At 46.0% G+C, this 14,893-nt stretch overlaps 1 long non-coding RNA gene across 3 annotated transcripts; it reads right to left on the bottom strand.

Moving 5' to 3' along the window:
• Positions 1–1,891: 1,891 nt before the first annotated feature.
• LOC144889224 (uncharacterized) lies at positions 1,892–14,505 on the bottom strand. Of its 3 annotated transcripts, none has more exons than XR_013621659.1 (4): positions 13,898–14,505; positions 8,385–8,512; positions 6,619–6,934; positions 1,892–1,988 (listed from the first exon to the last, which is right to left on the bottom strand). It is a non-coding gene; the product is annotated as an uncharacterized LOC144889224 (long non-coding RNA). The 3 variants fall into 3 exon arrangements; XR_013621658.1 differs by lacking the exon at positions 13,898–14,505 and adding an exon at positions 11,065–11,738; XR_013621657.1 differs by lacking the exon at positions 13,898–14,505 and having other exon boundaries at positions 1,895–1,988; positions 8,385–9,919.
• Positions 14,506–14,893: the final 388 nt, after the last annotated feature.

The following is a 14,893-nucleotide window of genomic DNA, read 5'->3' as shown; positions in this document are numbered from 1 at the left end:
CTTCATGTAATCCATTGGAGGTGGAGAGGTATGTATGCAAAGTTTGGGGGGGTGCTAAGTTTCATGGTTTTGGAGTTATGGAGGAGATGGACACACACACACACACACACACACACACACACACACACACACACACACACACACACACACACGACACACACACACGACACACACAACACACACACACACACACACACACACACACACACCTTTTTATTATTATAGATATATGATTCCACAATGTTTGTTGATGTAAGATGTTTATGTGAGAGATTGGGAAATATGTTACAAATTCCTTCAGGATTGTAAATTTTATCTGTGACGAACGAGCAATTTATACCGGATTATGTTTCAGAACGAACCACGATTTGTCAAGAAAGACCTTGTTCTGATTACATCGTTGGTGAGAGAAGGGGAGGACGAGAGAAGAGGGGAATGGGGTAGGGAGGGAGGGGGAAGAGGGGGAAGGAGAGGAGAGAGGGGGTGGGGTAGTGGGGGGAGAGAGAGAGGGGGATGGGGTAGTGGGGAGAGAGAGAGGGGGATGGGGTAGTGGGGGAGAGAGAGAGGGGGATGGGGTAGTGGGGGAGAGAGAGAGGGGGATGGGGTAGTGGGGGGAGAGAGAGAGGGGGATGGGGTAGTGGGGGAGAGAGAGGGGGATGGGGTAGTGGGGAGAGAGAGAGAGGGGATGGGGTAGTGGGGGAGAGAGAGAGGGGGATGGGGAAGTGAGGAAGAGAGAGAGGGGATGGGGTAGTGGGGGAGAGAGAGAGGGGGATGGGTAGTGGGGGAGAGAGAGAGGGGGATGGGGTAGTGGGGGGAGAGAGAGAGGGGGATGGGGTAGTGGGGGAGAGAGAGAGGGGGATGGGGGTAGTGGGGGAGAGAGAGAGGGGGATGGGGAAGTGAGGAAGAGAGAGAGAGGGGGATGGGGTATGTGGGGGAGAGAGAGAGGGGGATGGGTAGGTAGTGGGGAGAGAGAGAGAGGGGGATGGGGGTAGTGGGGGAGAGAGAGAGGGGGATGGGGTAGTGAGGAGAGAGAGAGGGGGAGGGGGTAGTAGGGGAGAGAGAGAGAGGGGGGATGGGGTAGTGGGGGAGAGAGAGAGAGGGGATGGGGGAAGTGAGGGAAGAGAGAGAGGGGTTGGGGTAGTGGGGGAGAGAGAGAGGGGATGGGGGTAGTGGGGGGAGAGAGAGAGGGGGATGGGGTAGTGGGGGAGAGAGAGAGGGGGGATGGGGTAGTGGGGGAGAGAGAGAGGGGGATGGGAGGATGAGAGAGGAAGAGAGAGAGGGGATGGGGTAGTGGGGGAGAGAGAGAGGGGATGGGGTAGTGGGGGAGAGAGAGAGGGGGATGGGGTAGTGGGGAGAGAGAGAGGGGGATGGGGTAGTGAGGAAGAGAGAGAGGGGATGGGGTAGTAGGGGAGAGAGAGAGGGGATGGGGTAGTGGGGGAGAGAGAGAGGGGGATGGGGTAGTGGGGGAGAGAGAGAGGAGGGGGATGGGGGTAGTGGGGGAGAGAGAGAGGGGATGGGTAGGGGAGAGAGAGAGAGGGGGATGGGGTAGTGGGGGAAGAGAGAGAGAGGGGATGGGGAAGTGAGGAAGAGAGAGAGGGAAGGGGATGGGGGGTGGGGGATGAGAGAGGAGAGAGGAGGGAGGAGAGGGTGTGGATTAAGAAAGGCCTTTAATCAGCAAACACAAGTTTGGACTATCCCCTCTTCCTGGTTGGACATCGTTCAATAAAACAAACCTTGGGTTTTGTGACACTTGACAAGAGGGAAAATCGAGTTGGAAAATAACTAAGTGGAATAAAGTGAAGGAAAATATGAACAGGGAAATAAAACAGAAGAAAAAGGAAAGAATGAAAAGGAGAAAATATGGAATTTTAAATGATCTGTAAATGGAAGGAAGAAGAAGAACCCCCTCCTCATTTCCCTTCACTTACAAAGTCTTCTCAAGTTGTTCTGATCCAGCTCCACCTTCTCCGGATGCTCCACCGGTCCTTCTGTGGAAATGATTAAAGATTAACAAAAATTACAAGATGTGAAATTCTATTGTTTTTTTGTTAATGAAGATTTATTTTATCTTTTAACGAAAAATCTAAACACAACAAACATGGGGGAAGAGACATGGAACCTCCATTTTGTATTAAATAAATTATAATTTTCATCGATTCATGAAGGAAATTTCCCAACATTGTCCTTACACTTCCCTCTCATGTAGTAAAATGGAGTGATCGCCAATTCGTTTTCTCCACAAGATAGAATGAATCTTTCCTTCTTCACTGGAATTAAACATCACATGATTCCAGGAACAAGTGAATGATTCAAGAAACATGTGAATGATTCGAGAAACATGCGAATTATTCAAGGTACATGTGAATGATTCAATGTGCATTTAATTGATTCAAGGTACATGTGAATGATTCAAGGAACATGTGAATTATTCCAGGTACATGTCAATGATTGAAGCAACATGCGAATTATTCAATATGCATGTGAATGATTTTAGGAACATGTGAATGATTTATGTTGATGTGAGATCGTTCTTGGTAAAATTAATCTGTTGATCGCTCCGTGATAGGTCAGTGCACCTGTGAAAAAATTATAGATTGAAAAATTCCCTTTACCAACTCAGTATTTTTAGCTCACCTGGACTTTGGTGCGGTGAGCTTATGCGATCGAGGATTGTCCATAGGTAAGTGAGTGAGTGAGGGAGTGAGGGAGTGAGTGAGGGAGTGAGGGAGGGAGGTAGGGAGGGAGGGATTGAGTATGAAAACACTTCAGTCATTCATAATAATAATATAATAATTCATTTATTTTGTATAGCGCTTTTCCAGAAGCCCAAAGGCGCTTTGACAGAGTGGCAAACATAATGCATAACAATACATGAAAACAACAATTGCAAAAAGACAAGAATCAATAGGGAAATATTTAAAGCAAAAGGAGGGAGAAGGAGAAGTGATAGTCAGGGGTTAAATGCTGTGGGTTGAATGTTGAATGCAGTGTTGAACATGTGGGTCTTTAGTGATGTTTTGAATGTGGTGAGTAAGGAGGAGTCTCTGATGGTGTGAGGTAGTGAATTCCAGAGGGTGGGAGCAGCGATGGAGAAGGCCCTGTCCCCCCAGGATCTGAATTTGGTCCGGATGGAGGGGGTCAGGAGGTTGGTACCAGCAGAGCGGAGGTTGCGGGTGGGAGTGTGTCTGGAGAGGAGGTCAGCCAGGTAGGATGGGGCCAGGTTATGGAGGGCTTTGTATGTCAAGAGGAGGATTTTGTACTGGATTCTCTGGGGGATGGGGAGCCAGTGAAGCTTGTAAAGGACGGGGGTGATGTGGTCATGGGTCCGGGAATGGGTGAGTAGACGGGCAGCGGAGTTCTGAATGTATTGGAGTTTATTGGTGATTATTGAGGGTGAACCATAGAGGAGGCTATTGCAGTAGTCCAGACGGGAGGTGATGAAGGCGTGGATGAGGGTTTCTGCAGCCGTGGAGGAGAGGGATGAGCGGAGAGGGGCAATGTTTTTCAGGTGAAAGAAGGCTGACTTTGTGATCTGTTTAGTGTATTTGTCGAAGGAAAGGGTTTGGTCAAAGATGACGCCAAGATTCCGGATGTGAGGGGAGGTGGATACTGGGATACCGTCGATGTTGAGGGCAAAGTTATGGGTGGATTTTGTGAGCGTTTTTGGGCCAATGATGATTATTTCAGATTTATCACAGTTAAGCTTGAGGAAGTTGATTTGAAGCCAGGATTTTATTTCAGTGATGCAGTTTGTCAGGATAGAGTGGGTGTCGGTGGAGACGGACTTGGTGGAGATGAAAAGCTGGATGTCATCGGCGAAGCAGTGGAATTGGAGACCATGACGGCGGATTAAGTGACCGAGGGGGGACAGGTAAAGGATGAAGAGGAGGGGGCCAAGAACTGAACCTTGGGGGACACCTTGGGGGAGGGGAGCAGTGGGGGATTTGCAGTTATTGATGGAGATGAACTGGCATCTGTCAGAGAGGTATGATTTAATCCAAGAGAGGGCAGTGCCGGTAACGTTAAAGGTGGATTCAAGTCGGGTGAGGAGGATGGTGTGATCGATGGTGTCAAAGGCAGCGCTGAGGTCGAGGAGGACGAGAATGTTGAGGTTGCCAGCGTCAGAGGAGAGGAGAAGGTCGTTGGTGATTTTGAGGAGAGCAGTTTCAGTACTGTGGTTGGAGCGGAATCCGGATTGGAATGTTTCATACAGGTTATTGGCAGAGAGATGATGTTTGAGTTGAGCGGCTACAGCGCGTTCCAAAACTTTTGACAGAAATGGTAGGTTGGAGATGGGTCTGAAGTTGTTTAGGGTGTCAGGGTTTAGACCAGGTTTTTTTAGAATGGGGGTAACAGCAGCAATTTTGAGGGAAGGTGGGACGATGCCTGTAGACAGGGAGGAGTTTATTGTTGCAATGATAAGTGGAGAGAGAGCAGGGAGGGAGGCTTTGACAAAGCTGGAGGGGATGGGGTCAAGAGTGCAGGTGGCAGTTTTCATTCCTATGAGGAGTTCAGAGAGGTCAGTAGGGGAGATTGGGGAGAACCGAGACAGGGGATGGCAGGACAAGGGGGGGCAGGTGGTTGGAGGGGGTGCGGGTGCAGCGGTGGTCAAGCTGTTGTAGATATTGTCAATTTTGCGTTGGAAGAAAGAGAGGAAGGAGATGCAGTTGTCTACTGTGAATGACTGGGTGGTGGTGTTCAGGGGGCGGAGGAGTTTGTTTATTGTCGAGAAGAGTGCTTTTGGGTTTCCGGAGCCAAAGTGGATAATTTGAGAGTAGTAGGCAGGAGATAATGAGTAGTCATTATCGCTTGAACCAAATACATGATGTTGATGAAAGTTGGACATGAGATTCATATTTGATGCTTCATGAAGGTGAATTCATCACATCAAAATCTGTGCTCAATAAGGGGAACTACGGGGGTTTGACCCCAAAATAGGTATTTGCTCTCTTCTCCGAAACTACACACACAATTTTGAAAAACTTGATCACAACCTTCATCACCCATGATGTACCAAAGTTTGTTCACAGCATTAAACATATCATAGTCTGAGAGGGTCCGTGGGGGGTTGAGCGACTGTTGCTCCTGATCCAGGTGAGCTTCAGGACCCGCGGTCCTATTTATTTTTTAAGTTTCCCTGGATTCACCCAATGGTTGATCGATCAAAATGGAAATGACTGAATTATTTTGTCCAGCCTTTCATAATGTTCATTGATCAGTTGTTTTTATCATAACAATGAATAAATTATTTGAAGATGGAAGTGAGAACAACTCATTCACCTGACATGTTCCAGGTGACGCATCACTGTGTAATCAGTGTGTGTGTTTCATGTACAACACCTGGAAATATTAACCAAAAGTTTCTGCTTCGTTTGTGATGTTCCGTGAACACTTCACTCTACAGAATTCATTTTAACAACTTTTACACAAACATTCTTCACTTTTCCAAACTTTTACAATTACAGTTCATGAGAAGAATAAAACAATGAATGAATGATCAGTAACATCGACTTGGATGTTAAGTTTTGCACAAACACCAAGTTCATGTCCTGATTCTTCACAATCTCAACTAATGACCTCATTCACCTGTAAAATGTTTGTTCTCGGTACAAAATAAGATTTCTCTCCCCCACGGGCCGGTCCCCCTCCATCCCGGATCACAACTTTGTGGATTTCATGTTATGAATTTTACAATTGATGAAAAATGATTTAAATTCTGTTAGTCTTGTATTTCTGGTCCATAATGTTTCTTTATCATAACGAAATTAACTAGAACGGCACCTGGTAGAGCGCATACCTCCACCAGGCTGAACAGTTTATGTTTTGTATCCCCTGAAAGACCGGATCTGGATCCAAACCTGAACCAAAGTCGAATCAGCTTGGTATTGTCACCCAACCAACTCATTCACCAAGTTTTGTCATAACTCATTCACAACTTTTTGAAATATCGTGGTTTACAGGACATCGTTTTTGGCCCCAACTCTCAATGATGTGAAATCAGTTTAAAATTCTGTTCCGGATCTGGATTCGGATGTTCCCCAAATCGGATGAATTCGTCCTCGTCACACACCCAACCTATCCACAAGATTCCGCCCGAATCCATCCACAACTTTTTGAGATATCCTGCTCACAGACAAACAAACAAACAAGACAAAGACATAGACAAGGGTGAAAACATAACCTCCATCCACCTTCAGAGGCAGAGGGAATACGTGGAATGTAAGAAAGTTTTTTTTCCTGGAAATTTATATTTCCGGAGTGGAACATATTTTAGTTCCTCATTCACGTCATCACCGATTTTTCCAATCACAATACTTTGATTTCCTGAATCCCTGCTGGAATTCCAACCTATAGGAAAGGATAACATTAAAACGAGATTTTAGGTGGGACAAACAGCAAAAGCAAATCAAAATGGCCTCCAAATCAAGCTACAGATGGTGTATCCTCCATCACTCAAATTCATTACTTGAAAACCTGAGACTTCATAGAACATGATACTCCACGCAGTGTTCAAGTATTTACTTTGAGGCACTGCCTCCTTGGCCTTGCCCCAACCGCAGTAAAGCACCACCAGCAGTGAGAAAAGCTCTCCAGCAAGAGATGGAGGAAACCACCCACCATTAGCAATGATCCAAGGATGGAGGTCGTTCTCCATGTAGTCGGTCTCCTGCATGAATAAATAGAGTCCATGTGTGCTGGTGCAGCTAAGTTTGCGTACAGCGTGACACCAAACAGGAAGAGGGCGACCACGCGGCCCGGCCCCAGTTGACACCTCCAATGAAACGGCTTGGTCATCACGTTCACCAGGCAGCCACGAAGTGCAGCCGGGCTCTCCATGCCCAATGCTTAACCGCCAATAACCACCATCCAGCGCCACGAATACCGCCAATAATCACCATCCAGCTCCACAAACACCAAGGGTGTGTTCAGTCACCTAGATTCTTGAAGAGCACTCACAAAGTGGTTTCAGCACTCAAGCAAGCACTCCATTCAAAACCATTGATAAGGAACAGCTGGCTCGACAAGCGTTAGCTCGCTGCTTGGTAACTGAACAAACCAAGTGCAGACATGTTGTGTCGTCACGCATGTGCGCGGGGTCGCGACCAAAATAAATCTCTTTGTAGATGTCGACATATATCATGGTTCTTGGAGGTATTATGAAGGTGATTTGTGTTGTAGTGTTCAATTATATAATTAATTCAATTTGAATAAAGGTTTAAAGGTGCATAAATAAATTGATTCAGCGTTTTACCGCCGTTATACCCAGTGTCTATTACATCACCCTACCAAACACATTACAGTAGTTCTTCTTGCCTATTGTTTGTGTGATTTATGACGTCCTTAAAAACAGCAGGCTTTTTGTTTGGAATGATTTTCACTTTTGTTTCACTGCCAGGCAGGTAGACAGGATAAAAATATTATCTCGCTCCGCTTTGCATATGTGTGATCGGGACAAAATCAAAACCAAAGTACATGCAAAACGAAAGACTGGTCTTCAGATTTGTGTTCAAAATATCACATTCAATTGAAATAAGTAGTTCCTCGATCATAAACTGATGATGATAAACTGATCAGACAGACGAAAAAGACATTAAGAAATTCCCTAACTCTACTTTTCACTTCACGTGTGCAGGGTAATTAAAACTACTCACAACCAACAGGGCTTTGTCCGTAGCACAATGGAGTAATGCTCTACCACACGGGCTTGCACCTTCACTTCACACCTGTCTCTCCTGGAACAGGTGGAATCTAAAACTATCAATATTATTATCATCTCGCATGACAAGACCAAAGAACAAGACCTGCTGCTCTCGCATTGCAGAGGTTGCTGGACCCTCTGTTATTTCCCATTTACTCCAGTCTTGATCCCTCTGCTCTCTTCGATCTCCGACCATCTCTAATATATCGAGGATGAATCCATTCTTACAGTAACTCCTTCTAATCAAACTCCCCAAATCTCTACTTACTGCAAATATCCAGTCTTTTATCCGATTTGTGGAACTGCTTTTTGGAGATGATTCAATCCAAATTTTCTTTCCAGGGACTTCAAGTACCTGTTACACCACCAAATGGTGTCATCTCCGTCACTAACTTGTGAACTGCCCTTGTGAACCCTACCTCTCCCAAGCCTCATGGCTTCAGGTGAGGATATTTCCTCCACTCCCATTTTTAGTTTTCTCCTGTTCATTGGTAACCTTGCTTGTTGCATCTACCTGTTGTGTACACCTTTTTGCCCTCTGTAACCTCCATCTTTCTGAGTCATGATTTGGTACAAAAAAACATTCCCATTTGTTCCTTTTCTATAATTTTCTCTTCCTGTTTCTCTTCCATTTTTGTGTTCCCTTATTATTTTTTTGATGAAATGTCCAGTTTGTGTCACTCACTCTCTATCTTCTCCAGGAAGTTCTTATTGAGCGTGATGAGCCCGTCCAAATTCTTCTCCTCCTTCGAGAAGTCCAGAACTGGGAGCGGTGTCCTCTCCACGGATTTAAAGTCTGACATGGTCTCGAGCCTTGGAATAAAAAGGAAAAACATCAGTTTAAGATATTCGTGGAGAGAGTATTGTTAAAATAATACATTTTTAAAACAAATCAAAACACGTCATCTGTAAAAGAATGGTTAATAATAAAAAATAGAAAAGAGATAGAGTAAATATTTGTATTGATCTGTATTTTTATTCAGACAGGGCCGTGCCCGTGCTGATGCGTTTGTTGTTCGTGTTTGGAATGGAAGCCCAGATGTTGGTCCGCACTTCTCGACGCTGGAGCGGAAGATCCAGGTAGTTCAACCGCCTCCAAGAGTGGGAATAAATAGTTACACCCTCCACAGAAAGAGGGCACTCATCCACACGCGGCAACAGAACCATCAATCATATTTCCTATCTGCTATTCTCTTCAATGCGCGATCGCTCAATAAGATCGATGATCTCGAAATAATGATACATTGATACAATGACAATTTTGAGATGTTCACCTTAAAGTTGTTACGTAAAGGTGGTTCTCTTTCGACAAACCTGCTACAGCTTGTGAGCTATCTGGATACCACCAATTCTATCACAATCGTGAAAATCACGTCGTTGGGGGGAGGGGGTTGGGGGGTTGGACTATACGTACACGATGACATGCACGCGAGCGAAGTCTTCAATGATCGTATACCTGCTCACCGTGAGGGTTTATGGGTCAAGCTGAAATTATCTATCCGTGTACCACTACCCAAGGACATATTCGTTTGCGTGGTTTTCTCACCCCCTCGATACCAGCATCAGGATGAACTTGGCAATCATCCCTTTGATATGGTAGGGTATGAGCCAATGGTGTTGGTCGTTATCAGTCTGAGGGGGCCTGGCTAATTGTTATTTCTAGCAAGGCGAGTGTCCCTAGAGATGGAAAATGTGTGATAGCAGTGTGTGGCTCTTTGCCTTCTTTGTATTAACACCCCATACACAACCCTACTCCTAAGGTTGCCAGTATCCAGCTTTTTCACCCAAAATGTATCGTTATTGGCATTCTCATTGGCATGCATGCCGATACAGGATATGACACAGTCAGCACATTTGCAGACAAAGGGAAACTCGGTGCACTCCAAATCATCAGCACCAACAATGAGATACAAAACACCTTCGCCTAATTAGGCAAGGAATAGGATCTTAGTGATGAGCTCCTAGATATGTTGAAGAAATCCGTGCCTCCGGTATGGAGCCAAATCTGGTGCAACAAAAGTAAATAACCTGAGATATCACCTATTCTGTACCAAAAAGGCGGGATCTAGAATCACCAACTGCCACCTTGCAAAGATTGGTCACGCAAGCATTCACTTTGGGCCAACTATCAAGCTGCCGTCTGGAAGAGGAGTCTGTAGAAGAACCAAGAGGTACCTTGTCCCATCAGGAGAAGCAGATGCTGGAAGACGCAAGATGGACATGTACAGTTGGTAGTAGACTCTATGGATGGACAACCGGCACCTAAAGTTGTGTGGGAGCTATTTCTACGTGTCCCAAAAGCTGCAAGATTCCATAAGTGTGTAAGCATGGCCAGTGGCCGCAAGTGCACAGACATGTGCATACTCAGTCCCTGTGAAAATCGGTGAACATCTGTCGATAGTGATGACAGTTCTGCTGAAGATGAGCCAGATGACGATGAGGACAATGACTTCTGACCCATTCCTTAAAGTATGTCTCGATCAATTTGCATGACCATGCTCAACACATAATATATGAATATTTAATTTTTTTATAAAAGATCGAGGCTTGTGTAAGAGCTAACATTAATGACAAAAACCAAACGGACACATAAAACATATAATCTATCTATAATTCCATTAATCTCTGTGTGTATGTATGTGTGTATGTCTGTATACGACCGCTGTTTCTCGACAACTACCGGTCCGATATACTTGAAACTTGCCAGGTATATTGCTGGGGACCCGAGGATGTGCCTTTTCAAGGTTTGAAATTAATCGGACAAGTACTTACCGAGCTATGGCGATTTAGCCGTTCGCCGTTCGCTTTGGCGTTGCGAATGGACCAAACCATTTCATGTAAATAGAGGGGGGGGTTCTGTGGTCGTTGCGAATGGACCAAACCATTTCATGTAAATAGAGGGGGGGGGGGATTGTCACTGTACTCGCAAGCCGTTCGCCGTTCGCTTTGGCGTTGCGAATGGACCAAACCATTTCATGTAAATAGAGGGGGGGGATATAATTTTAGATATATATATAGTACGGGCATATATATAGTACGGGCATGCCCTAGTATTAATAAAGGGAGCAGGTGACAAGATGGGGAGAGAGAGGGAAGCACACAAGCACAGCATCAGTAGAGAACAGGGACATCGGGAAATCTGTGGGAGGGGGCAGGGGTAGAGGAGGAGGGGTGGGAGAGGTACAAAACACATGGACACTGCTAGGATTTCCAGGAAATAAGTCGGTAATTCAAAAAGGTGGATCTGGGGTGAATTCTATATTTATAGTTTGATAAATTGACATGATCATGCTCCACACATAATATATGATTTATAGTTTGATCAATTGACAGGACCATGCTCCACACATCTTACTATAACTCACCAAATGTCCGTCCGTCCGTCCGTTCGAAGGTACCGCAAAAAGGGCTCAACCGATCACAACGATATTTTGGGTGGGTATTCCTGGGGCACCTGGGAGTAAAATAGGCTATATTGTTTTTCCAATTTTTCCAAATTTTCCAGTTTTTCTAAACACGATGGAATAATATTTACCGATATGAACAGTGATGTGGCTTTTGTTGAAATTCTACGAATACTGTTTATTATATGTACCAGGAGAGAGTAGATCGACTCCTGACGAACTCTTCCTACATAAACGTGCGGCTCCGATGTAAGACGGCAGCGCGTGCAAAGCGACTGAGAAACAGGTGCAGCGGCCGCTTCCGTGTTACAGATTCGGCGCGCACTCTTCACACATAAACGTGCGACTGAGAAAGACGTGTAGCGGTCGCTTCCATGTTACAGATTCGGTGCACACTCTTCACACATAAACGTGCGACTGAGAAAGACGTGTAGCGGTCACTTCCATTTTGCAGAATTCAATCTTTTTTCAAAATGGGCGCCATGTACTGTTTAGATTTTGATGATTTGCATGTGATATGATTCAACGGATGTTTATATGAATCGTTTAAAACAAAAAAAAGCCTTCAATTTCTGATATTTTGCCTTTTCATTTGGACCTCCCAATTGAAGCCCCACCCATAGGGCGGGTAATATTGTTAGTAATATATTGTAGGAGTTCGTTATGTCACAATTAGGTAACCGCCACAATATGATATATAGTTTGATAAATTGCCATGACCATGCTCCACACATAATACAAGATTTATAGTTTGATCAATTGACATGTCCATGCTCCACACATAATATATGATTTATAGTTTGTTCAATTGAGATGACCATGCTCCACAAATAATATATGATTTATAGTTTGATCAATTCACATGACCATTCCCCACACATAATATATGATTAATAGTTTGATCGGTTCACATGACCATGCCCCACACATAATATATTGTTGCGGATCCGGGGGATGGCACTCCCGTTAGCAAGGGGGGGTTAATCCCCTTGTCCTGTTAAGCTGGCCGTCCGACCGGTCCTGGTACCTGTAATGCTCTTCTGTGCGGTGGGATTGAGCAGGGTTATTGGTCCAGGATTTATCCCGAATACCTTTATTAATCCCGCCGCAGAACAGGGAGACAAGTACCGCTCGAATCACAGACGAGATGGAGTTTGCCGAGCGGTTTAGCAATCCGGAATCCAAGCCGTTATCAAAGGACTAAACCCGATTATAAAGCGGTTCGGCCAAAATCGTGCCACAGGTACTCAATTGAAAGAAAAGACTAAAGCGATCGGATGAGAGGAAGCCAAAGAACCAACAAGGGTAAAGGAAGCACACAGGTTTATTTCTATCTACAAGAGGAAATGAAAGAAGGGCATTTATACAAGAAATGGAAGGAGCAGGACACAGAGCAATTCTTAAACAGGCTTACTTATACCCACAGGACAATACAGACAGACTCACACGAATAGGGAATTCCAGGCAGGAATGACTGGGAGGATTGAGAAAGGCAAACGGTCCACAGAGTTGGCGGCAGGGAGGTCCGGGGATCGCGGCACGACGTCGAGGTCCCGCTTGAACGCCCTCACCCTTGGTTCAGTGGCGAAAACCCGGTCGTCAGTGCTGGTTGGTATTGCCGCTCTCTTGGCGATCCTAGCGCACCGACTCTTGCACCCCAACGATGCTCGTGTTCACAAAGCTGCTCGGTGCTCCTCTCTCAAGAACCTCCTCCCGCGTCTCTCGTGGGGGCGTCGCGCCAAGGGTTTTTATTACCACGCCCTTGGAACCCTCTCGAACTCACCAGGCGTTTCTTGCCACGCCCTATCAAGCCATGCCCACTGAGCCCTGGTTGGTTGTTAAGGGCTCTCTGGCTCCACCTTTGGTGACGAGGTGGTGCCATGCCCGTGCTCTAGCGGCTCCTCCCCCCTTCTCTCCATTCTTGGCCTCGTGCATCATGGAGTCTTGGTCCGAAAACAACAGCCCAATGCAACGGCGGCGAACGCCGCTCCACTGTTACTGGCACTTTAAGGAGACGATTGGGGATATTGAAAGGGGACCTATCTTAGATTATTCATGTAACGTAGAGTCAACTATTGGAAACACAGCCTTACCTGGAACACATAATAATGATATAACTATAGAGGGATCCTAAAGCGTCCTACGTGTTGTACATGGACTAACTAAGGTGCAATCTTTAATTAACAGCCAATTAAGGGGACATGTGCACAGGGGTCATTTATAAGGGAATTTACTACTAAATTTACATGTAAAGGTTCTAAAAACCGTAACAATATGACTTATAGTTTGATCAATTCACATGACCATGCTCCACACATAATATATTGTTGCTGATCTCGAGCCCATCGATGTACAGAGGGGGGTTAAACCCTTTTCCCTCATTGGCCTTCGAGTCCACGAGGCCGTGACCCACTTTATACTCGTGGGGCAGATTGCAGAGCATGTCCCGCCGCCACCCCCGTCGCGAGCATGCGGAAGGGTATCGGGTCGAATCCCCACGTACCTTCGGTACACACGCTGCCACGACGACGGGTGCTGGAACTCGCACAAGCCAAGCTATTCGGATACGCCGAGCGGTTTGCGTGTCATGTGACTCGTGCCGTTGATTCTTATTGAACCCGATTGAGCGGTCTTATTCGTACAGTGCGAAGCCAATGGTGGAAAATGACATGAACAACCAAATGGAAGGAAGAACACAGGTTTATTATACAATTTGCAATGGCCAAAGGAAAGAGACACAGAGCAGATACTTAATCTGTCTTATCTTAACTTCCCCAGAGAAGGGTCCACTCACTCATGCGGGGAAAAGAAGGAAGGAAAAGTACGCGCTCCAGGCACGTCCCTGGTGCCGTTCGCTCCGGTCAGCTTGCTGGCGTGTCCCCTCAAGAGGTCCGCGGCACGTGCAGGGAGCCCAGGCAGGAAGGTCGTCGGCGTAGTTGGCCCCGGGAGAGACCGTACTCGCAAGCGCGATTAACCGGCAGCAGAGCACAGGGCAGGGAGAGTTCGTGTTATTTATTGATCACACCTCACTACGACAGAACGAGCCTAGCATGGAAGAGATCATTCGGGGGCAGCGGGCAAGAGCGAGACCGTTCACAGAGAGAGTTCGTTGACACCGAGAGCCCTAGCAATATCGACACACCAAGCCCACTCTCCTCCTCGTTCACTGTGACTGAAGCTCTGACTGGGACTCTGGAGCACTCTCGCTGGGACTCCATAGACTGGCTCACTCCTCACCAGAGTCTTACCCGAATGTCCAAAACTCCTCCCCTGGCCGTCGTAGTTAGCTACTCCCCTTGAGCTTCTATTGGCTGCTTGCCGTTTACTGGCCACTCCCCTGCAGCTCCTCTGGCGGGCTTGCTAGACTTGTTCTAGGCCCTAGCACATGGCATTCTAGCCAAATTGAGGCCGACACTGACTGGCCTGCTCAACGCATATTAACACAGGAAAGGACAATGCTTACATTTAATAGGAAATAACTAAACTAAGCGAGGCTACATGTTATGGTGCAACTACCTAGGAGGGGGGTTATCCTTTATTCCCACAACCGCAACACTATGATTTGGTCAATTGCGATGACCATGTTCCACACATAATATATGATTTACAGTTTAATTAATTGCGATGACCATTCCCCACACATAATATATGATTTATAGTTTGATCAATTCACATGACCATGCTCCAATTGCTCCACACATAATATATGATTTATAGTTTGATCAATTCACATGACCATGCCCCACACATAATATATGATTTATAGTTTGATAAATTCACATGACCATGC

The sequence above is a fragment of the Myxine glutinosa genome, unplaced genomic scaffold, assembly GCF_964187855.1.
Source record: "Myxine glutinosa unplaced genomic scaffold, kmMyxGlut1.1 SCAFFOLD_1838, whole genome shotgun sequence".
Classification (NCBI taxonomy): Eukaryota; Metazoa; Chordata; class Myxini; order Myxiniformes; family Myxinidae; genus Myxine; species Myxine glutinosa.
Note: the sequence above shows the minus strand (reverse complement) of the source record. Positions and strands in the feature narration are given on the sequence as shown.